This window comes from Linepithema humile, chromosome 5 (assembly GCF_040581485.1).
Source record: "Linepithema humile isolate Giens D197 chromosome 5, Lhum_UNIL_v1.0, whole genome shotgun sequence".
NCBI lineage: Eukaryota > Metazoa > Arthropoda > Insecta > Hymenoptera > Formicidae > Linepithema > Linepithema humile.
In genome coordinates, this window is record NC_090132.1 from 17,554,734 (window position 1) to 17,581,546 (window position 26,813).

At 38.6% G+C, this 26,813-nt stretch overlaps 1 protein-coding gene across 5 annotated transcripts in view; it reads right to left on the reverse strand.

The window, feature by feature from the left end:
• The window catches only part of Sema1a (semaphorin 1a), a 213,984-nt gene that overhangs the window by 171,917 nt on the left and 15,254 nt on the right, over positions 1-26,813 (reverse strand). For 4 of the 5 annotated variants that reach the window (XM_067355990.1, XM_067355992.1, XM_012362217.2 and 1 more), the window contains one exon: positions 26,240-26,632. The exons of the other annotated variant lie outside the window; for it this stretch is intronic. The gene's annotated coding sequence lies outside the window, so the exon portion shown is untranslated. The remainder of the gene's footprint in view (positions 1-26,239; positions 26,633-26,813) is intronic. 5 annotated transcript variants of the gene reach the window in all.

The following is a 26,813-nucleotide window of genomic DNA, read 5'->3' on the forward strand; positions in this document are numbered from 1 at the left end:
AGGGCGAGAGGACGACTCGTGCCTGTGGCGAGTTACGCGCGAGCAAAGAGCTCGGAATAAAACTCAATTAAGTGCGGCCGAAGTTCAACTTCCGTCAAACGTTAAATAAAAAGGATTTTCCGGATAAAGTTAATTAGCCGATTTAAGCTGGAGTACTTTTGGTACACGCGGGACAGATCTTTCGAATAAATAAAAAAAAAAAAAGAGAAAAAAAGGACTAGTGTCTGTCTCTCGCGGGGCGTTAAGGATAATAGATATCCTGGATCGTCCTATTTTAGTTTTTCAAGTATCGAAAAGAGGAACGGCAACTTTCCTTCCTACGAAGTTTCTGGCGGGTGAAGAAAAAGATACTAGATACGGCGAAACTTCCCGATAGAACGATACAGCTCGGCAGCTGAGCTCTGATTAAAATCAATTAAAGCCATTAGCACCCAATATTTAAGTTTCTCGCAGTCTTTCGACTCTGTCTCGTGAAATAATGGAAACCGATCGAGGCCGGTCTCCGCCACAACAACGAAGCATTTCCCTTCGGTAAATCCGATTATGCGCGAAAGAGCAAAACGAAATATTTTGTAAAATGTCGCAAATATCGCGTCGACACAGCTAAACACAGCCATTATACTTGAAGCGGGTACGCTTACAGCTGCGAACTTCTCATTGAATTGCTCCACATAGATCGTAACGGCCGGTGATTTTTATTAAAAGGAAAGAAGGGAGGAAGAACCAAAAATAGAGTAAAAAAGCACGCGCTTGGTCGAACGGCGGAAGAGATCCGGCTGGAAAACGCGAGTTGCTGTGGCGCTTTTCGGGAGGGAGAAGTAAAGGGAGAAGCTCTGACCGGCATGGTAGAAGGTTGTGAAGAGACGGTTGCAGCAAAAGTCGCGGTTGTTGCAGCGGGGGCAGTCGAGCGATCGAAGAGCGTGGAACAAAACCCAATTAAGTCCGCCGAACTTGGACTTCCGCGGTAACGTTACACGAAAAACATTTTCTGGGTAAAACGAGTTAGGCCATACGAGCATGGATCGCGCACATGCCATCGGCTTGCCGCCATGCAGCGTCGAATAAAAATAAAAACAAAAAAGAAAAAGAAAAAATAGAGAAGGCTAAAAAGAGAAAAAAAAAAACAGAAAAAGTGAAAAAGATCATGCGATAAAATAGAAAACGTTTTTCGCGCGAAACGCGAACGAATACTCATTCAAATGAATGAAATACCCGTCTAGAAAAAAAATCAAGTAACGCGTGAAAGAGTTGCCATTAAACCGTTAGCCATTGAAGCCGCTTTAGGATCGTTAAATTAACGCATAGCCGCGACAGAAATGCGAGTTGCACGAGTTTCTTTCGCGGTCGCGAATGAAAAGCGTTTCGAAGGAGCACTCTCGAGTTCTCTGGATAAAAATTCAGAAATCAATTGACGGCGAACAGCGCGATCCGCTTTTTGCGAGTCCCAATGTGTCACGCTTATCGAAAATCGTTCGCCAAACGGCGAACGTCGGTCAGAATTGAAATCCTTTAGCGACCATGGTCCGTGATATATAACTAACCTACAAGAAAGATATTTGCCGGACGGAAGGAGGTTGGGACGAGAGAGAGAAGGGAGGGGGTGGGGCAGAAGAGAGAGAGAGAGAGGGGAGAGAGAGAGAGAGAGAGAGAGAGAGAGAGAGAGAGAGAGAGAGAGAGAGAGCATCTCCTACACACGGCACTGCAAGCGGAGGGAGAAATAGCTACGCCCGCGCTTATATCGCCTGTATGTGTTCAAACGCAAAAGTAATCTCTCCTGTCATCTGTCGCTCTTCGGCAAAATACTTGATGAATCCTCGCCTCGTAGAGGCGTTTTTATCCCAGGGGAGCGCGAATCGACCCTTTCATTCGTTTTTTCACGACACCCTTGTCCTCCCCCCCTCCCCCCCTCTCACCCCCTCATGCAAAGGTTTCGACCTTCGATTAAGAGCCACTCGAAGTATTCGTGCCACAACAATATCGAGGCCGAGGAGCTAGTAAAATATGAGAACGACAAAAAGTAAAAGGAGGACGCGAGATAATGGGCGTTATCCTTGAGATACCGCGACCTAAAAAGCGCACAAAGGACGCGTCGCGAAGATGAGAGGACTGCGCGGTGTCGGTGGATCGTCCTCGAAATTCGAGAGTGGAACGTGATAGCCCACTTTTGTCCGTGATAATGCGGGCGGAACTCGCGTGCCATTCTTCCGCAAATGAAAAATGTCAGATCGATCGCGACAAATGTCGCGAGACATTCTTTTCTATGTGACATTTAATTAATTCCGCGCCGTTGTCCTCTGCTATTTGCGCTCGAGGACACACTATGCTTGAGATTAATTGCGCTTATAATCATATCGTTCGCGTATGACTTTATGGCAGAATTATGTACGTAATGGTAGCTAACCGAAATTAGCGATGCAAAAAAAAGTTTAAATGCGAAATATGCGAGAACAATTACTGACATATATCCTTGTTAAATATTCGCCGCAACATTTTGAAAAAAAAAAGCAAATGTATTAATCTCGGTTATTCTTTTCAAATTTATTTAGAAGTATGAGCGAAGTATTTTTATTAATCTACTGACAGAAACGTTTTGTATTATTATACATTTAAAAAATATACATATAACATGCTCCAACAGCAAAACTTCATACATTTAATTTTGCTGCGCGACAAATTTACTAACGAATATCAGTTTTCAGAGTGACTGGCGCAAGCGATTCGCTTTGCAATAAAATTATTTCTCGAATAACGGAATTTCCGCTCGACAGAGAGGTAAAAATGTGGCCAAAAGCACGAAATTGATAATTTAATAAATCTTCGATAATACAAATCGAGTAATAAGATGAAATTGTAATTGGTTAAATCGATTACGTACAATTGGTTACGATTCCGTTTCCACAAGGATCTCCAAAGAAACATATAAACTACAATTAACGCGTTTCACGTTCTTTAAGCTTTATCTAATGAAAATAATGAGCGGAATGATAAATAATTAAAAAAAGCGCCATCATCTCTCACAAGACCATGATATATCGCGTCTCTTTCCAAAGTTTATAGGCAGGAAACGCGTACGACCGTCTGATTAAAAACTTGAACAACTTTGACCTAAAAAGAAATTGCCTCGTTACGGTGCCATTAATACAAAACGGCTTAATTAGTATATCTTTACAGCAACCAGTCCTGCATTCGCGCGGCGCTGATTAGGCGCAAATAAAATGTGTTCCAAAACTTGTCTGTAAAATTTATTTAATTAATTTCAAACAATCGTGGGGTGCATTTTCTGCGCATTTACGATATCTCCGTCACTAAGAAAAACTCGTTTCTCGCTCGATGTGTAACGGAAGACTAAATCTTAACGACAAATTGTCATAATTATACTTTTCACCAAGTTCCATGAAATTTTAACGACTTCTATTTCAAATATTTAACAGGTTGTGATTACGAGAAAAGTCAGACAAAATTTCCGTTATAGAAAAGTATATTCTGATTTGCTGGCGAATAGAAAAAACTGTGACGTACGTAGATGGCGATGTGCATCTTCCTTCGATATTTCTGTATTTGCGACACATCGGAACCGATCACTTTGTTCCTCTAATTTATTCACGTGAAGGAAGAAAAGTTTCGACAAATATCTCATTTTACCGCTGTGCTGCTTTAATCCCAAACTTGTGTGTGCCACCGACACATAAAGAATAGAATCGATCTTCGGTGGAGTTATAAAGTATTAAACAGTAAAGTGCTAGGCGCTTACCTCGCATCACTGCTAAAACACCATACGATCCCGAAATACCTCGATATCTCGATACTCTTTAATGCGTGAAAAGGGAACATGAAAGAGGTTAATCATAATCTATAATTTTAGTGGCGCGCTAAAAGTTACTCTTCGAGCGAGCGCGAGTATGATCGATCTCTCCCGCATTAGCAGTTTATTAAAAAGCGGGCGAAGGTACATCTCGCGGCACTTAGATACTTGGCGCATTATGTATCGCCCGCTACTTTTACACTTTGACATTTAATGCATTAAAAAGTCAGTTAATTCGGTTTATTCTTTAACGCGTTGAGTTCCGGAGCAGCTTTCGAAGTCGAGATCGTACGAGAGTCGCGTTTTTGACGCATCGACTAAAAATTACGTTCACATCAATCGACATTTCTAATGATAGAAAATTGGAGGCCACGAAACAGTTTTGCAACGTATTCGTTGCAACAGTAAATAATGACACAACGGGATTGAAAATTGTACATTCAATAAAAACATAAACATCGCGGCAGTAATATAATATTGTTCAAAGTTTTCGGAATGGAAAAATCGCATACCGAAATCGTATGTGGAATGTGTTCTCTCACGTTTGTCATTCTCTCCCTGTGATACATTTTCTATTCCTGCGCTACGGTGAACTTTTTCTACCCATTTAGAGCCAGAGTAACTGCATTAATCTCCTCTTTCATTTCGCCGGAGGGATTCCTACCAATTTCTTCGCGGAGAAAAAGCGGCAGGATGAAAAGTCCCGGTTGTACCGTGAGTGCGTTCCATAAAACTCAAATAATTCCATTTTCAATAAACGACAATTTGTTTCAAAGAAACAAGATTGAAGCTGCGGTTTATTCAGTCTCTCTGTCAATGTTGTGCCGTAATGCCACGTTACGTTCACCAAGTTCCACGTGTATTTACCGACGACCTAATGCGAGCTCGGGCGCGATCGATCTTGGTGAGGAAACTTATCGCCACGACGTTATACGAACGACCGTAAAGCCGTAACGTCACTGTATGTAGCGAGGCGTGCAAGCAACGTGTATCTGAACTCGTCGTTTCGCGAACGCGCGTCTAAAAGATCGCCCTTAGATAATCCATCCGTACCGTCCGCAATTACGTTCGCGAGATAAGCACACGTGCTAATCAGCCAAAGCGTTACGCGTCCAGGCTATTCGATTCTATCTTCCGTTTCATCGACAAAAGTCGTAAACGCGCCGTCGCCCGCCCTGAGTTTTGTTGATGTAAAGTCAATTTCACGTTTGCCAGCGCGTTCGCTGCTTGATAGATTAATCGTCTAACTAATCCCTACTAGTCTTTAACATTCTTATATAGATCCGCAGGTATTTTCATCCATAGGATTTTTTATTTTCCTTTACTACATCCAACTAGATCCCTGGCTTGTTTCACGCTAGTTTCATCTCCGCGGGATATAATCTATATTTACAGTTACATAGAGTAAATCCTATAACTATACGATGGAATTAAATTGTCCCGCTCAATATTGCATGATGACTCGTGGACGATTAAACCGCATAATACGGTTAATCATGTAACATTAATAAGTTTAATTAACCAATTCCCCGCTTTCGAGATAAATATGTAACATTTTTCAGCTTTGTCGTTGCGCAAATCGCGCATATGTAACACAAGCATATATAATCGTAGCAAAATAAAACTAAATGTTTAATAAAATTTCTCAAATTCGTTCGTAAACAGAAAGATTTCAACGCTAAATGTTTAAAATGTTACCGTTAACTCGTACAAGCGACATATATTATATTGTTACGAGCAAAACGCGCTTTCGCAAAATCAATCTCATTTAACTCGCTACGTAATAATAATAAGGTCTCTTTAAACTAGGATCGTTTTAAGTAGAATCCATTTTCGCGTGTATTTACAGTCGACGATGGGATAAGTAAAAGGACACGGAAACCAGAGTGATTATGCGCCGACAAAGCCTCCATGATTGTGTCGCAATAATGCTACCACCGACCCACCTACTCTCCCGAGATTAGCGAGCTCTAATTAGCGAGTGGACGTTATAATACTCCACTATCGATCGATCGTTCGATTTCATTGACACGCCTGTCGCTAATGTATGTCCCACACCACTCACGAATTTTGCAGTCGTGCTTCCGATTCTAATGAGAAATTTATTCGAGCGCGCACGTCTGCGCGATCATAAAGAAGCAAACTTTTCTGCATTAGTCAATTCCGCAAAGTGTCCGCGATTTTCAAACTTATCGTGCGAACCCACGCGATCTTAGATGCGACACTAGATGAATGTCACGAACGGATAATGGAGCGTCCTTGTTTGCTCGAAAGAATGGGCTTCGGCTATTGATTTCTCGCGCATGAAATTACGTAGATACGTAAATCTGCCTCAATAAGAATCTTCTATTAAAATCTTTTATCTTCTACAGAAACGGCTTAACCTACTTTTATTGAGGCTCAATTAATCGAATTGGCATATTGATAGCTACATAAGATAAGAAAACTTTTTCGCCCATATAAAACATATTTTGCTCATTAAACGAGCTTGACTTTTCGCTAGTAAAATCGTGTTTCCTTATACACAGAAGAAAAATGAATAAAATACAATAAAAATATGTACATAATTGGACTTAGGTTCGTACGTAAGACGGTTGCAATTAATTTTTTAAGCATTGGATTTTTTCTATAAAAAGTGGATGAGATATTTGAGCTGCGCCAAAGTACTGAAAAATACGCTTTCGCTGAGACAAATCGAGTTTTGATGAAATTTGAGAGTGACTCGAAATTGGCGTAGTGTGTCTCATTTGTCATAGATAATTCGCGATTTTGTCGACACCGCGCGCGATGCGCTTTATGCGCGTCATACACGGCGAGATAATATTAGCGACGCAATTCAGAATAGCCGTCGTTATTCGTCGTGCAAGAGACCCGTCATTTATATCCGCCACTCCATTTAATACTCTGATGGAAGTACAGGCGGCGTAGCATACAGCGAAGCAGCGGTAGCGATTATGCATTTGCAAGGAATGCGTGGCTCAATGATGGCCCCCCAGGATAATCCGTCTGCCTGCCTAGACCCCTGAGATTAGCACGGGCGCTAATTAGACGAGACATTACACACGCCGGAGATACGACACTGATAGCAGCGCCTATCGATCGTTTCGTCGACAGTAGAAACTGCTGGTACGTGCATATCTAAGAGATGACCTTAGAAAATCGCAAACATTTCTTCCCTTTTTCTAACGAAATTCTATGAAATGTCTGACAAGTTGTAAATTTTTTCTAAAACCAAATTTGAGAAATTCGAATGATATTACTATTAAACTAAAATTACATTTTACAAATAACTTTTTTATCTTGGCAAAAGCAAAAAATATTTTGCTTAATTTTTCACAATTACCAAAAAATTCTTGATATAAAAATTTTTATATTAATGTAAAAAAAAAATATTGATCTAATAACTGCTATTTTTTTAACGATAAAAGTAAAATAGCTCAAACGCAAGTTGATTTTAGTTACTGACGAATTTTAGTTACTAACTATTGGCATTAATTAGTCAAAATTGGTGACAAAGGAGGTTCATTAGTAACACAACGATACCAATTAAATAGCCAGCTTCGCATTCCTGTGATACGCTTCGCGACGGACATATGCTTTACAACAATTACCCAGTCAGATAATTAATCCTCGAATGCCTGATTCGATGCATTTCCCATACAGCAGACAAATGCGCTGCGTAGGGGCGAAACGACACGACGCCTCAGGGTACACAGCATCCGCGACACGCTCTTGCGAGCGGACACGCAAAGAGCGTGCTTATGTGCACGCGTGTATGTACATCGTAAGCTCACCCCAAAGTTCTCCAAAGTGCTATCATGTCGTAAACTATAAAATTATATATACACGGTTTCTCCGCGCGTTACCTAGTTGACGTTGCGTCGCCCTTGGCTTATTATAAATTGTATTATCTGTATAAACGGTGAAAAAGGCATTTTAATCTAGTATTTTGCATATGCGAGATAATGCCTTATTAATTTATAATCAAAACGTTTAAAAAAACAATTGCTATATATACATACATAACATATTTTAATATGAATATTTTCAGTATAGTAGCCGAGGAATATCACGGTATCTCAAGGAAATATCACACTTCAATATTTAGCTCTTTCTTGGCTAAAGATTTTACTTGAAAAACAACAGAAAGAAAGACGAAGCTTATAATGGCTGATAAGCGATCCACATAGATTCTGCGTTGTCTACATAGGTAAAAGGATAGCTTATAGATATAGCCTATTGTTGTTTACGCGTAAGCACCCGCCTGTATCGATACCCGATACTTCGACTTGGTCGGTAAATGAAGAATAACGATGCTACACAATACTATTCTTCAAAAATATTGATGCCGATACTGCCGAGCATACTCAAACTCTTGCAGAAAGTTTCGACAGAACCGATATTACAAAGTATCGATCTTTTCAAAGTATCGGATAGCATGATTGCTTGTTCTTCGTTTACTGACTAAGTAAGAGTATCGTGTATCGATGTTTCCGGGCACAGTGGAACATGCGACGTGTATAAACGTGTACGTGTGTGCGTAACGCAGGTGATGATTCGCGGCGCAAGAAGAGAGCGGGTGTGATTTGCGAGACAGAACAATTTCCGTTTTGCGGAAACGTGTAACGCGCGCGGTAACTTCTACGCAACTTTCATGGGAGATGGAGAACGAAGAGAGAGAGCGAGAGAGAGAGAGAGAGAGAAAGAGAGAGAGAGAGAGAGAGAGCGGCGGTGGGGAGGGTGAGAGAGATGAGAGGTGGGGTTGATAACCAATGGGGGTAGTTTGGTGGATCGTGGATGGAGGTCCCGCAGAGCGTGCGATGAAAAAAGGCGCGTACACCTTGAGATTCTGAGAAATGGGTTAAGGAAGCTCCTAGAATCCGCGGAATATAAATCATTTCCGACGGCAGTAATTCGATTCTCGCGAGTCTTCGGAGGATTCTCCGAGGGTGCTTCGCCGTCTCTTTTTTGTCTTATTGCGAGGAGAGGATCAAACAGAGTTACGGGCCGCCATCTAGTCTGCATCCATCTCGTTGTCAGTAAGGCGCAATGCCACCGCCAGCCAGCGAGGGCAGATTTCTCTGATTTATAAGTCGAAATGACGAGAACAATGGTAATCACTCGGATGACTCGAATGCGAAAAAGTGCGGTATATACGATATTTCGAAAGAAAAATACAAACTACCACGGCCGACGTTACAAATTGAATACTTTGCAAATAATTAGTTCACCGGACTACTATAACTAAATATCCTTTAATTACCTTTTAATATGGTGGCGATTTTATTTTGCTAAAATAGTACATATTTCAAATGACCTTTTTTTATCTCTAACATTAGATACCCTAGTGAGACGAAAATAGGATCAATTGCTGTAGCCTCGAAGAAATCCCATTTTTATGATTAGGCTTCCAACGTGATGTGTCAAACTGTCATGTGCCCAAATGATTTATGATATTTCACGAATGATTCGTTATATCGACAGTTAGTATTTCCTGATCTCAGAAATAAAAGCTTAAATGTAATATTACATAATACAGAAAAATATTTAAGAAGACAACAGTCACTTTTCTTTGAATAATGCAAAAATTATCAAAATAAATATATCTGTTTAAAATAACGTTGAAATAATTTTCGCGATTATTATGTTTATACATATAAAAGCAAAATTTGAAAATTACATATTTAATTATAAATTAGATTAAAATATAAAAATCTATCAATTTTATGCATATTATTAATAATATATTTATATTATATAATAATATAAAAATAAATTTGAAAGAAAGAAAAAATAAAATTTATAACTAATTTTACTTTTATGTGTCCCACTTTTAATAGATGCCAATTAGGAGAAAATAAATAAATTAGCAAATAATAAATAAATTTTTTATAATTTGTACTTTTCTGCAACGTTTGACACAACGTTTCGGTTATCGATTTGTGCCACTAACTTCCAAATATCTCTCACCCACGTAGCTAGGTCACGATAGAATAGTCGACAGAAATTTCAATTTGCCCCGGGCAACAAAACAAGTTGACGCTGGCACTACCATGACGCAAAATTTCGTCGTCGATCAAAGAAAAAGGAAGAAAAAGCAAAAGACGTATAAATATATAGTCCTGTATGCGCGATATGCGATATTCTCGCACGCGAAGTCGCAACACTCGCTCGAAGAAACGAAGTGTCGGCCGACTTCCGCTGCAGCGGCTCAAAACTTCGTTACGTCGCTTCCGAGTTGCAACGACGCGCTCTCCTGGATTTCCACTCGATTTCCTCCGGTATCCGATCGACTTTCCATCCCATGGAGGAAGAGAGAGAGAGAGAGAGAGAGAGAGAGAAAGAGAGAAAAAAAAGAGAGAGTGCCAACCCCCACCCACGATCCTCCCCTCTCACCTTCCCCCTCGCAAAGGTAGAGAAAAAAATTGAGTTTCAACTCGATCCACGGAGTGAACAAGGACGATTTGTACGCGTAAACCCTTTTATGGCGTGGCACAATGGCAGGGCGGTAATCGGTCCGAGAACAAAAGCAAGGCAGCACGTTGGAAAAAAAATTGGAAAAAAACAAAGAAGAAAAAGGAAAAGCTGATCCGCCAAAGAAGTGCAACAGGCGGCGCGAGTACGGCTTTTCCGGAAAAATTCCGCGATATTTCTCAATGACGACGCGGCTTTCCGTACTCGCTTCTTGAAACGATGTTACCAGCGCGCGCTGCATTTCATTCGGCGGTAATTACGTTGCGTGCCGCGCGGCGGAGAATAAAACGTTCGCCCGAGGGAAAAATCCGTTCCCCGAGAACGGGAAATATGGAAAAATGTTACGTTGTTACGCGTAGCGAACGTGTGGCCGCTCGCTTGCGCGGAAAAAAAGTAGCGTGTTCGGCCTTTGTACTTGACCAAATACAGAAAATGAACAGTGAATCGAAGGCATTTCGTTAAGTTGCAATGAGCACTGACAATACGCTATTTATTTCCTTGAAAACGATTTTAAGCACATTTCAATATGTGCGCGTAAATATACGAGATTTGGTTGCAATGTTATTTATTCTCACATTCCACAATCAGCAATTTTTACGAATAGTTATCCTTTTGTTTAATTATTGAAAATTCTAAAAATATTTGTATTTATAGATATTTGACATATATTAGTAATAGAATAACATAATTTGCTGAATTTATTATCTAATAAAACATAAAAGTTAAAAATAAAAAATGGAAGACCACGGCTTACTTGCAAATAATCTCTTTTCTTTTTTTGCAAACGTGTCTGAAAATGGATCTACAAATGCGTTTATCGCATTTCTGAGCTTTCAGTCGCATAATGTGTGATCGAAAAATATCAATCGACACTTTACGTCGTAACAGATTGATGTTTCTTTATCGTCGCACATGCGACTGAATCTTTTTTCCATTTACTTCCGCGCAAAAGACGGAACATTTTTCCATCGCCATCACGCCGATAAAAATAAAACTCTCCGCAGCAGCAACTACGCACAGGGGTTGCAATGATATATGCGTAAACAGGTTTATGTCGTTCACAGCTCGTACGGGTTAAAAGCAAAGTGTGGAGAGAGAAAACTCGGTCACAAACAGATATAATTCAAAGACGACCATTATGCCTAGCTAAAAAGTTTTTTGTTTAAAATAATCGGTTTTTTATTCAATTAATGATTCATATCAAAAAAATAGACGCTGCAATTAATTTGCGAGAAACGCGGTATTTGATTAGCGTAGCGGTTGTTTACGAGCTAGGATCTTATACAGTAATAAACACCGGAGAATTCCTGTGGCGAGTCCGAAATTCTTCGTACAATGCTCACACCACCGAATCGCCGTTTCCTTTTCGTAAAAAGCGGCGAGAGAAAGAAAAGGAACTGCTTCCGAACAATGTCTCAAGTGTAAAAATAGAATTACTCAAAAGCAGAACTGTAGATATCGGGCAACCAAAATTCGCTTGTCGATTTAACTTCAACATAATGTATGACTCGTATTTTTCTGTGATATTTAGGTTACGTGTGACAGATGAACTAATCTCTCGCTACCGTGATAAAAATACATGCCTGATATATCGAAGCGGTCTGTAACTCTGGTATCTCTGTTCTGAAGAGCAATCGCAATTGCAATCGCAAGATATAAAGAGAACAAAAAATGCAAGAAAACATTTATAGAATTTAATAATGATGGGAAATTAATGGAGGAAGAAAAAAATGGAAAACAAGATGAATTTTTTTTGAACCGCCTAAAATAAAATAGTGAAATAATATATCTTAAAAAGCTTTCGACAAAATTGAAAACTCAATTGTAAAAAGTTAGTAAAATTAAAGTAACAAAATAACCTATTATTTTTAATATTATTATTCTGACAAAATTATCATATCACGCGCATTATTAATTTGTAACTTACAATATTCACAAAAAATTAAAAATTTGAACAACAAAAAATAATTTAAACGCGCGCGTTTGATAATTTCATCAGACTTTCTACACGTTCTATACGTTCTATATGTTAGTATTCCGACATGTAAAGGAAAGAGGGTGATTTAAATGAACCGGCACGTTAATCATGGGTCACGATCGACAATTAACACATGTCCATGCTCCCTTATAAACCGCTCGCGAAATCGCGACGTATTACGCGTGCACGTACGTAAAAATAATATCGCGGCCTCGATGATGAATGCGTGAAAGATTTATATCGAATTGGCTGCAGGAAATAAAAGGCTGGACGGGATATCAAATTTCGATTAAACTAATCAAGTAGATAGCGAAAGGGATGGAGCAGCGACGATCGAATGATGAGACGGTAAGAGGGTTTGGCGTGATGCGGATATGTTGGTGAATATTGCGAGGGTAGTGGATGATAGCGGGTGACAAATTGACAGAACCGAAACTGGACGGACCCCAACATTGCGTGATATATTCTGCGAAAGTCAACTGTTACGGAGGCGCAAATGTAAAAATAAAATACCCAAATGCTACTCTTCAAAACACTAGTTCCGCAATAGATTTTCACGCGAGAATTTGCCTTCTCTTGACGATAGAAACGCTCGATAGAAACATACCTATGGAAAAAAACAATGAGAACGAAATAAAGTCCGCTTAGAAATAAATAAAAATCGTCACAGTTTGTCTTGTCGCAGTAACGTCTCGAAGGATAATTCAATCTGAATGTAAAACGGATAAAGGTAACAATGCCACGGAACAACAGTTTAGAATAATCGATCCCTCTCCCATATTATTGGCCTTGCCAGCGGATAAAAAATTTGACTAACCGCGAGGCAGTAAAAACAATACCGCGAAAAAGCTCATTCCGTTACGGAGGAAGGAAAGCTACATCGAGAAGTTACTTAAACGTACGAGAAGTTAGGCGCGACGGCTCTCCTTACTGCGCTTTCCCGCATTTGCTACGCTTGTACATCCTCTTACAAAACTTCGAAGCACTCCGTTCGAATTAACGAAACATGTTGCGAGAGTCGGGAGAAAAACTTGCAAAGGAAATCCCGACCGCGCTCTCTCCGCTATCTTTCTCTTTCTCGTCGGCGTACCACCAAAGAATTCCGCAGCTCGGAAATGTAGCTCAATTCAATGATGATGCTGTTCCCATCGTGAAAACGCACCTCAAGTTTTCTTCGTCCGCCTAGCGTTAATATTTACTCGCTATCGCGGTGGCCAGGAAATTAAAAGGAGATTCAAGGTACGTCTTCTAAATTAATGATCTGAGAAAGGGATAGACTCTTGTAGAAATAGTGTTTGCATAAAACCAGAGAACTCGAATATCGCTAAACGTTGGGCAATTTGAAAGAATACACAAATCGAGAGAAAACTCCATTTCGAGATTACTAAACTGCTTTTAAAAAAATGTTTAAATTTTTTGCAAGATAACAATCAAAGTTTTTAAATTGGCGAATTTTATTTTTACATTGCTGAAATATTTTTTTAGTTATCTAAATAAAATTGTACGATATAAAAATTTCCAAGTATTCTTTTAAAATGTGAATAAAAATAATATATCAAACTGAGAAAGTACAGTTGCAAATTCTCAAATATTGGAAACTCATATTAGCAGTATTTCCAGCTATTTAGCGTAGCACAAGATCACCCGATCATCGTACATTGCTTACTGGCTTATGTTTACAATCGCACTAGCGAGAGTCGAGATCAAATAGCCATGTTTGTCGCTAATATGTGTGATGTGAACACGGAACCGTGTATTCAAAGGGTTGAAATTCAAATCGACCAGCATGATGATTAACGTTTACATGTTCTAACAAAAGAAAATATATTATAATATATTTTTACTGATATTTTTCAGACAACAATGAATAATGACAATATTTGCAGTCTAAGGAGTTTAAAAGTTTAAAACTAATTAAATCAATCAATTGATTATCTCGATGCACAAACTTTCAGTTTATTAATTTTATTCTTATAAATATAGCAAGACTTTTTATCACTCAAATCGTATAATCGATTGAAACATAAAAGTAAAATTAAGAGTCTGGAATCATGAGAAATCATAAACTATTAAAGTAAACCTCAAAGCATTAAAAGAATGTAAACACGAAAGAGACATCTGAAAAAAACAATATTTTCAATTTAGAAAAGACTTTTCTCATGCAAGAATTAAATTCTCCGTATAAAAACATGTCGATATTAAAACAGATCTTTTTATCAAGCGTATTGTACGGCTTGGTCGTATTATAAAGAATTTCCAATTCAACAGTTATCGCTTAATATTATTTTACCTGGAATAATTCGCAATTTCCAGAGTTAGCAGAATAGTTTCCTCGTAATAAAAACGCGAATAATGTAAATGACGGCAAGAGGAGACCTCTGTGCAGCATCCTTTCTATACGTTCATCTCTAAAGAAGGGCTATAAGGCACTAAAGGACATCTGGTACCAAGGAAAACAGCAAATCGCCTAGGAAAACACACCACGGGCTTTCTTGCGGACGATCAGTATACTCGCCGAAGCAGTCACATGACGAGGAAAAAGGGTGTAGACGATATTCGGCAAAGGCAAGAAAAGTGCATACGGCGTGTACGGGACCGTAAGTCATCGAGAAGCACATGTGTCCTATACGTGTGTTGTAAGGATTACCATTCAGAGCACAGGTGCCTTGATATGTTCGCTATGCATACAGAAGCGGTGATACTGATACGATATATTTAATAATTTCATATTTTCAATATTTTTAAGCGATAATAATTCAAAATAATTCAAATAATTCAAAACTATATCATCCATAAAACCATATTTTATATCAAAGATAAAATGTACGTTGAATATACGGAATCTTATACACAGATGTATGCACGGAGAAAATTTTACATCAAAAATTACTATGATATAGTAGTAGCCGCGGACCATAAGAGGAATTATAAGTTTAAATACTATGGCCACATTATGTGAAAAACATAGTAAAAATGTTTATAATTTCATCATCCGCGGCTACTGCCGTGGTAATTTTAGATATAAAATTTTCTCCGTGTAGTTTTAATCATCGTATCTATGTCAAATATATACTATCGATCAAAAGTTTGAGTACATTAAGTTTTATATGGAGTAATGTAAGAGAAATGTCAATCGCATAATAAAATATAAAAGTTTATTTAAACAAAAATAACGTTTGTACATTTCTTTTATTAATTTCAAACCTTATTTTCTAAACTATATTTTGGATTCTTCCATGAGTTGAAATGACTGCTCGACAAACGTGGGGCATTCTTGCCAACAATTTATAAGATCCTAATCCTATGAGATGGTATGGAATGAACTGGACAGAAAACTACGAAATTTTATTTCAATAAATACAGAACAGCTTTGGAGAATGCTCTTAAATAAATGAAAATCTATTTCAACTCGATACATTAATAAATTGCTAGCAAGAATGTTCCACATTTATCAAGCACTTATTACAGCTCACGGATAATATTTTGAAGAACAAAAATATAGAAAATATATAGAAAATATAGAAAAAATATTTTTTTTAATATAGAATATGTATTCAGAAAATAAGGTTTCAAATTAATAAATTGAATGGACAAACGTTATTTCTGTTCAAATTATGTTTTGCATTTTCCCGAATTTCTAACGATTAATCATATGCAAAAACCGTGGCATAAATTATTCTTCGTACGTTTGTGCAGTCTAAATCTGTATGTCGCGTAAAAGTCAGGATGTATCTCACAACAAAGCACGATAAGACTAAATTCCTGGCAATGCATCTTTTGTATGTATCGTCGAAAATAAATCACGTAAGGATAGACGCACATATGTACGCGCGGGCATGTATGTCCGTCTCTACCTTCGATAGAATGTCAACATGTGGCTTTCATGATCGAGGAACACCGGAAAACAACTGGCGCAAAAGAAGAATGGCAGATGGTAGATGTATGCGCCTTGCTTAAAAAAAACTATCTCTAAAACTGTAGTAACCACGCGCATTTATTAACACAATCGTAATATATCTGTAACATAATATATTCGGCAGTTAGAAACTAGAATATTATAATATATTACAGCCCAAGATATATAAATAAAAATATGCAATGAAAATGATTTTTAAACAAATTTTTTCAATTTATATCGTAACATCTCATTAACTTGAGAGAGTTCTATTTAGATATGTAAAATTTATTCTTGGTCGCGCGCCAATTCTCTCTTAAATTAAACACCGTGATCGCAGAGTGACATCCATTTAAATTACCAGTCTCAGAGATGAAATTGTCCTAATTTCTTTTTCATTTCTTTATCAAGAAATTTTGAAATCTTACTTATTCTAATAATAAAGAATCTTATTCAAGATTACTAAAATAAACACTAATTATATATATATTTAAAATACTTGAGAAAAATACTAAAATTCTTGACGTAACTGTTAAAATATACATGTTAAAAAAATCTCACTGATCACACGATTTTACAGAAGACAACATCCTGTTAATATCATCGACGCGTGTACTCTGTCAGAGATGTTTCCTTCTCAAGCAAGCATCTATACAATATAAGAAAACAACAGCCAGCATACGGACTCTGACTGAAGAAAAACGCCATCGGTTTCGTCGTGATGAAGAAGAGAGTGGCGACCGACAGTCTGCGAAGCCGCCGGTAAGCCGATATAAGCAGAGTCAATTTCCAGCGAGTGTTCGAGCGGCAGGAAAGGATTTTGCTTGCGCGACGACGAAAAGGCAATATTCCGCTTCAGGACCGTGCGATCGCGCCGGGGGTTGAGTTGAAAGTTACGTAGGTAGATAGGTGGGTAGGTGGATAGGTGGATGGGTGGGTGAGTAGGCAAGAGATCGCGGTGGTGATGTGAACGACGACGGGCAACGAAGGACATTGCGGAGCGAAAGAGAGAAAGAGACGAGAGCGAGGAGGCACGGAGAGCACACTACCTTTGTTCTCCGAGACTTATCTAGATACTTTTCAATAAAGTTACTTGGTACCCGCCGCGCCTCACCGCCATCAAAACTTCGCCATCGGAGATGGCGGGCCGTCTGTGAGCATAACGAGCCGCGATCGTTCTCTCGCGACCTCTATTGCTTCGCAACCCCTTCGCGCCGAGAAATATTTCTCGAAACGACGCGAAAAAGCTCGATGGTAAGTCGTCAGCGCGAATGGACGAATAGAAAGCACCATTTCGTATTCCGCCGGTATTCGCGGCAGAATGCGGCGCGTGACTTCGAGTGAGAAAGAGAGCGAGAAAGCGAACGGTGTCACGCCGTGTGTGGTTTCTCAACAACGGCGTGGATATGTTGAATATTTAAAGATTTAATCCCGTACGACACAGTCCCGCGGCAGCTGCGTTCCCAATGCACGCGAATAAAACTCGCGGTGGCCTGTCGTCTCTGGAAGACGATATGAAAAATTGTAGCGATTTTTCAGATCAGAAATTACGTTAATATCTTGCAATTGAAGCTTCCTTCGAAATACATGAAATATATATTGTTAATAAAAGCCTATATTTATCCGCATCGCTGAATTTAAGTGTCCGCATCGCGACATTCCGACCGATGCAAGCGCAGTCACGTATACAACAAGCATTTCACATGTATTTTGTTACATTATTTTAACGTCACGGAGTACCGACACGCGTTGCAATTCTGTGGCACAAAATACGCCGCGCTCAAAATGTCTGTCGTTAAGCTCTTAATCCTCGCATTAGTCTACAAATGGAGAAACATTTATATACGCATCGCCCAGGCTATTTTTCCGTCACAACATTTGCAACAATGCAGATATACGTGCGAGGTTGTCGTGTATCATATTTTGCACGGCTTAACATTTTGAATATATAAGAACATTAATCAAACGCGAGAAGTGAAGACATCATCTAAATTTTCAACGCTCGAACATCAGAGCGGATGCTTTACAGGGAAACGTTCTCCTTAATGAAATTTAATTCATCGTCGAAAGTCACCTTAAGGAGAGGATAATTAAAATGTAATGCGTTTTCAGAGAAAACGCTTTGTCTTGTGAGATAATTTGTCTTCTAGAGACACGTAAAAGAAATACTACCTTTTATATCTAAATATTTTAACGACAAATGATACCTGAAAAGTAACAATCAATGATTAGCGTAGTCATTGTTGTTAATTTCAATAATAATCACCATCAGTAGATTGCGTAAACATTATTAATTTAGAAGCTAATTAATAATTCAATAAATATTTTCGCTGTTAAGGCAATCGATATTCATTAAACTAAATATCAAAATTAAAACAAGGTAATAAATTGCAAACAATTGCGCTTGACAATATCGTTCCGCCTAATCACGTGATAACTTATGTTCCTTGCAATAAAATCGAGATATCACAATCTATGGCAAACGATGCAATATCAGAACACAAATTATTTATCAAGTACCTATCATCACGCTGCAATGACGCTATAAAATAGTGTCAGTGCGCCTGCCCTGAGAATATTTTCCGTGAGAGCTCGTTGCAAAAAAAATTGTCGTTGTGAAAGTTCGCGTAAAGTCTCGGTTAATCGCAAAGCCGCTCATCGAAATCTAATATGTTGTCAAAGACAGCCCGATATTAGAATAGCGAGTGACGCGGCATACGCTTCATATTTTCTCGCGACACGCGGCGCGATGCAACGTTGAATATTTAAAAATTCTAATCAAGAAGGTGTATCTCCCCGTGTTTCCAGTATCGATTAACGCGCGCTCGGCGGTCGATGGAAGAGGAAAGCAAGGGTGAATAGTCGTTTCGGTTTTCAGTGCGTCGACGATGAAAATTCGAGCGCCATTCTTGCAGCTACGAAGAGAACGAAGTAGAGAAAAAGGGGAAAAATAGACGCGACAATGACGGTGGGTAAAGAGGAATGCAGCGACACATTTACACCGAGTTACAGATTCAATGCATCGTATCCTAACCGCATTCACCGCAATGCCGTATTACGACGGGCACGAAACTCGGAAATAAGCCGCCGCGATTTTTCAGCTTGCGCAAACATCTCAATTTATATGGAAATAGTATTGTTATTTATTTTCTATCCTTTTTCGTTTATCTATATCATGCAAGCTGCACAGTCGCTGTTTATCTGTTATCATTTATCTGTGCATCAGCAGTTAACAAGCGCGTTATCGTGGCTCGTTTTATCAAGCCTCATAATGAGGTTCGTGTAAATGGTTAATAATATCTACCATGTCTCGACACCAGAAAAGGGAAAATTCGAGGGAAATAAACGTGCAGATTGATTCAGATTCATCGCTTCTTTCAAAATCGTAAAGTAAAAAATCCAATGTGTAAAAAAATATTTAGCTCATTTTCCCACAAAAAATTCTCTTATATTAAAAATTCTTGTAAAAATTTTGCTAAAAATCGTAAAATTGCAAGCTAATGGCTTCGATATTATGCTTTAAAAGTTTTCTTTAAATCTTCAATTTAACTACCAATGATATGCTCTTTCCATTTGCAGCGTATCGACAAGAGCTCAATTAATATTACGCTGGATATGTGATTTTATGACATTACAAACGAATAAAACAAATCATCCTCGTCTGATATTGGAGAAATTTGTGCCATTTTATGCTTGAGAAAAGTGCATTTCGATGTTTCTCTACTAACAGAGATCCCTTACGTGACACCGGGTGGTCGCTTACGAACTCGTAAAGACGCGTCCTCGGGACTTGTAACGCTGCCCTTATTTGCCTACATTTACATTCATGTTAAGGATAACGACCACGCTGCGCCATAGAACAGCCGCAGGATCAAAGGTTCACTCTCGTCACGTCTCTCCGTTTCGATCGTTTAATAGTTGTGTAATTTAAAAAATGACAACGCGTTATGAATCCATCTCTGGAAATTTTAATTTTTTTCATAAATGTACTTTCATCTATTGAATAAAAACAAACGCTTGCTTCGAAATAATATTGGTATTGTCCCTTCTATAATCCCGCACATGTAACATGTCAACAAGAACATTGTTGCAACAAATTTTGCTTTTATATTATAAAAAAATGAAAAGTATATCAATGATTGCATTTGGATGGTACAAGTATATCAATAATTATTTAATAAATAAATATTAACTTTGTAAAAATATAAAAAAATACTACCATTATCTTTCAATATTGTCATTGAATGATTAAAAATATCGAGTCAAATTTAAGAGTCTTTAAGTAAAAGATATATAGCTCTCTCTGCCTAATATGTCTTGTAATGTGAAGGATAAAACGACCTGACGTCGCCGAGGCGCCCACAAAACCCACGCGACAACTGTACGTGTCATACAGCGCATAGGTGTATCCATGCTTCGCGTACAAATATAGATGCGTTTGGAGAAAGAGCAATAACAGTGAATGTGGCGTATACTTGGATGCATCGATGCTAACATAATAAACGGACGTATCTGCCAAGTATACTATTATGCGTCGCTATTAGTCATTTTACGAAGAACGTACGGTGTGATGCGAAACCTTTACGATCCGTTCAAACTCAATGAAAACGAAATAGAATTATCTGTGATGTATATTACACACAAGAAAACCAAAAATCATATTGTATATGTATATTAAATAAAATAATTAATAACTATTATACAGATTCGTATAGTTGCAAGTGCCAGAATGCGAAGTATGAAACTTAATATTTTTTCGATAAGAAAGGCAAAGATTTTCTTAAAAGAACACGCCTTCTTGCATTTCTCACGATAATGACCAAGGAAAAATTCGTTCCCTGCATATATTCACTAGGGTTGATTCGACTCGGCGGTGATGATCGCCACAAGCGAATCGCGTAAATTCGCCTTAACGGCGGCTCTGTGCACCCGCGTTCTCATTCAGCGGTCGGTCCCGCAGTGTGCTTATGCTTATAGCGCATGGCGACGCGGCAGCCAAGCTATTCCATGCTGGCCTAGGCGCTGGCTAAGCACTTCTGCACATACCGAATCCAACGGTGGGGGAGGATACCGTATAACGCAGCCCGGAGCGGCTCGTGGGGGTGCGGGTAGAAGGAGCGAAATATTCGGGAAACGGATATCGGGCAGAAACGGCGATGTGTAGTAGTCGACAATGGCACGCGGCCGTGCACGTATCGAATGGCAGAAAGAAGGGGGGCAGACGCGTCGGCGGAATGCTTAAATCGCGGAGAAATCGCTAGCGAGAGCAAAAAGCCGAAATGATTGATGCGTCAGAGACCGCATGTATCTGTCAGGAGAGATTTGCTCTTTCTTTTCTTTCTTTTATATGGCGCAAGATCCTCTTCTGGATTTTGCAATTTGTTACGTTTTAGCCAAATTTATTCATTCTCTGACAGTGCAAATAATTTTGAACAATTCCTTTTCACGTGAGATTCTTGATGTCAAGCATTTTTTTTTTTTTTAATTTCTATGTTATCGCATTTACATAATGTAATCGTGTCTGTGTTATATTGCTTTTGCGAAGCCAATTTATGTTTATATTGACGAGTTGTGATAAAAAAAGGAAATAAAATTTCTTTCCATTGTCATATTTAATATGCAATTTACCAGAGACACGTGCAATATTCTAGGAAGCAGACTTCGCCTGGAGGTTTCTGCACATAGCGAATCATTGGCGTAGCCGCAGAATACTAAGCTATATACAAAAGGAATGGTTGGAGGCATCCGTGAGCGCGAGGCTGGAATTGCACATTGCGTTTGGAATCACCGCGAAAGCCGAGCGAATGAAAGAGAAACCAAACGAAAGCGAATCAAATAGAAAGCACGAACTCTAGTGTAAGTAAAAAATGCACGTGTATCGTAAATGTCATCCCTCAGTGTGCAATAATTAAAAATTTCAAAATTGATAAAATTTCACGTTCTCGCATTTTAATTTCTTATCTGTTTCGCTTCACGATTTGTTTTCAAGATGTTTGATTGCGTGTAAAGTATCAATTTACGCGAATATATTATCGCGGATAATTGTACGTCAATAAAATTCTTCAAACGAGTAATCAATATTAATTCAGACTCTTTTGATATTTTTTCACTCCTAATTGCATGTGACGCAAGTCCCTATATGTACCGAGCTCGGTGAAACTTTTTACCCCAGATTCTTGCAGCAGAAACGAAATGAAAGAAGGGACGGAGCAAATGCGAGGCAGGTGGAGCACACACATAGGGTTTGATATGTTCGTAGACGTCACAGGCAACGCGCATCCGGAAGCGATAAATATGCCGTTACAACGCCACACGCACACACACGCACTTCTTCGGTCGCGGCGGACGAAATGCGACGTGCTGCTATCGCACAAAGGGCAGAGCAGAGATAATTACGGCGCAAGAGAAACTCCCACAGAAGAAGAGAATATATATGCGAGTGCGAGGGAAGGAGGAATGTTCTATTGGAAATACGCGGGCCGCAGTTGTGATGTTCATCTCGTGAATCGCCAGATTTCAGAACTCTCGACAATGATTTGCGCGATTGCGGGAAAAAATCGCGGAAATTTCCGGAGAACAAATTTTAGGAGAAATGTAAAATAAATTCATAGAGTTTCTAAAGTTTCCGGCAGTGATAAATCTAGAACAAATCCAAATTTTTTGCAACTTGCACATATATTTATATACGCACACGACTTTTTAATTCGAAATCCCGAAAATAAGGAGTATATTTATTTATTTGGACGCTATTTTAGACAATAATTAATACAGAATCGCTAAATTGTGTTTTTTTAATTTAAATCCTCATCTTTTTAAAATAATTCGACTTTGGATTAATGCAGATAAATTGCAGTGTTCATGGTGATGACTATATTCGGGCTTAACCGACTATAAACACGGCGGATTAGGACTGTGGTGACTTTCTTCACATCGCTGCGAATAGAGAGATGCAGACGAGTGCGAAGGGTTAATTACCGGACCGTCCGAGAGCGGTCAAGACGGTCGCTCTCTCGGCCAATTCCGCAACCGCGCGCGCACATCGCCGTCGTCGTAATTCCACAACGGAATTAACGGAATCGCCGGAAGGGAGGAGCGGAATAATCTCGGCAATGGCGGCAACGTGCACCGCGCGAGATAAAGACCGGATCCTTTCTCGTCAGCAGCAAATACGGCGGGGAACCCTCTACGGTGATTAAGCCCTGTCCGAAAGTACAACGGCGAGAGTCCGTCGAGCCGTTTCGCCAGGGGTAGTAGGCAGGCAGGAGGGTCGAGGAAGGGAGCGAGGGGTTCCATTGGTGGAAGAGGGCAGAGACCCCGGGAATGGGGAAAACCGAAATATCGACGAGATAGCCGCCGCCGCCGCCGCCACCGCCGCCGCCGCCGCCGCCGTTGCTGCCGCCGTACCCCCGGATACGTGTGTATAAATGGTGGAAATGCGTGCTAGCTCCCGTCCCTTTCCCGCTATTCTCTTGCCCCCGGCTGTTCTTCTCTCTTTCTCTTCTTTTCTCTCATCCCTATTTCCTTTCTCTCTCTCTCTCTCTCTCTCTCTCTCTCCATCCCTTTCCCTCCTCTTCTTCACCCCTGCTGCCCTTCTCTCAGAAAGACACGGCCGTTTCCACTGGTGCGTTTCCATATCCTCACTCAATGGTCTCTGCAGCGCGCTGTCGATATTCGTACTCCGTTTTCTCGACACATAAATATGCTGATATCCAATCTTGTAACTTCCAAATTGAGATTCCCTCATTTTCACGTTATTCCAATGCGATTGGAAGAAATTGTTTGTAATTGCATGAATTTCGGTTCCACATGTATCTCTCTCGCTTATTCTAATACGCTCACATTAACAATTTTTGGCGAGGAAAAAAGAGCACCGGAAAATTTTATTTAAATGATATTGGATCGTGGAAATTTCGCATCACTGACGTGCCCGAATTGTTAAAATACAAATACGGTGTCTCTCTCTCGCGCAGCAACTTTTCCTCTCTATATGTGAAAGACACGGTCTCCTAGACTATCGCCTACCCTACGTTCTCCGTTCCAGCGACCCTTCCAATGTTCCTCGCACTCTTTATCGATTTTTGAACTCACCCGCACGGAATATCCTATAAACGGATACATGGTAATCCACGACCCAAGCCCCGAACACCGTGAATAATATCTTAATGCTCGGACATCTTCCGCGGAGCATGTTCCATTCGAAAATGTCTTTTACGATCTCATATAAGGTGTACGTTAGAATGGTTGTATGAAAATCGCCACACCATTGCAATCCAATTTTACGATCTTTCTTCCCCCTTTATACTCAAATCGAGTTTGCTTTTTCTTATATTAATTTGAATTTTGGTGCTAAAATTCAGTAAATGTAGAATTTGAGTTGTTAAACTCCAAATCTATAGTTCCTACAGTTTCTAATTTATATTTACAACCACATGAAACAGTTTTAAATAATTATTGTTTTAATATAACTCAATTACGTACTTTAAATTGTACCATATTTCTGATAAAGACACAAGATAATAATATCGTACTAAAAATTTAACTCTTTTTTTTTTAAATCAAATTTTTTATTGAACCGAAAGATTTTCTTCGCATCTTACACAAGAATAAGCTAAAACCGATTTACACTCCAAAAATCGTCTCCCGACGAATACGCTACCTCCCACTGAGATATCCTTTATTTCTCGTTTGCCTTTTCGCTTCGCTCCCAATATTTTCGCTCAAGCATGCTTTCCGATATTCTCGATGTCGTTCATCGATTTTCGAGCGCCTGCCTCGCTGTATCTTCGCCGTAGTTCGGTTCATCGATTTTCGTGTTTACGTACGCGACGCGCCGCGAACTGTAAATCCACGTGTATCGTGATCCACGATCTAAGAACACGATAAATCTTATTACGTGTTCCGGGACTTCGTTTCTGTCTTTTATCGTGCCGTAGTAGCGTGCACCGCTGAAGGCCCTTCTAGAACAGAATCCACATTATCGAGCTGAGCCAAACCTTGATGGAAATTTAAATGCGCATTCGCGAGGGGACTTGGATTCAGCTGGAGACTCGATTCGAAGCTCAGCTCGATAATGTGGACCTGCTTTAATCATAGCGCGCGCAACTGCTCCTCAACCAGACGATCTTTCGCGGAATTTAAAAACTCACACCTTCTTAAAATTTCGTGGGTATATCACGTATATGTGTTCCGATATATCTTTAATAATAATAAAATGTATACAAGCTTTATTTGATCTCAATAACTAAATTTTTACACCATAAAATCTATATGTATTTAAAGTAAAAAACACGTTTAAATATAATGGCCAACAAATAAAGTAAAAATTCAAGACAAAATTTTAATATATAAGATTACTCATCAGTAGATAATTGTCGGATATTGTCAAATAAGATATCTAATTTCTGTATTAATTATTCTTTAAATATGTATGATATATTTGAAAACTTTTTGGAAAACAATTTACTTATAAAATCTTTTTTTCTCTCAGCTTATGACCGTACGTGAAAAATTGTGCATTTGCATTTTCTATATAATTACAACATTATTCAAAATCTATAATACTATGAATTGAACAAGTTAAAATGATATCATATTAATAGCATTAATTATCCGATTTCTCAATTATCCGATTATGGTCGATTGAAGTTTACTTCGTTACTATTAATTTGATCAAATTGACTACACTTATGTCAACGGTGAACATTCAACAATAACAATTTTATAATGTATTTTTTTTATATACATAATCTATGTTTTAGAAATCGTAAGAATAAAGTCTGTGCATTTTTAATAAAATAAAAAATTTAATGTGTTGAATAATTCGTTAATTTTTATACTAATATTTTCAAATAAATAAAATAACGTCGTGGAGTAATATGAAAAACATACATCTCGCTTTTGATATATATTTAAACAGAATTTGTTAATTATATTATTAGTAAGTATTTTCGTATTATTAATATATTCCACAAAAAACAAGATCATAATAATTATTATTCTAATCATCTCGAATCGTTTCACAAATGAATTAAATTTAATACACAATGTGTCGATAATTTCAACAATCTATATAATTATTGCATAGACTCACCGATCGTCGTTCCGCTACTTTTTTCCCATCGGTTGATCCATTCCATTTTCAGTCCAAAGCTTCGATTTTCCATCGATGATCAATCGGTATCATTCATGGCACTCGCGGTATTTAAAACAGATTCGCAGTATTTAAAATTTAGTTTTTATGCAGCACTTTCAACGATATTCACGTACGACAATCTATTGAGTATATCGTATTTATTATCACTCGCGAAACTCATATTAAAATACAACGTAACACGACGTAATTTCGCCCGATAACTTTTACGACACTCCCGAAATTTACGTATACATAAACTGTTGTCATTCGATGACTCGCGCGGCTTCAAATTCGCATAACTGTCCAAGATATTTTTATTCGGCAAGTCCCTCGATGTTTACGTCCAGCGATCTGTAAAGCACATCATATCACCATTATTCTTCACCATTCACAGCACTTGTAAAATTTAAAACACAATATAAATACAATTACAATTGTAATCGTTTAATATTTTTTCTCGGCATTATCAAAATTCGTAAAAAATGCGATATTTATTCGCTAAATATTCTAAATAAGTTAATGTTTTAAAACT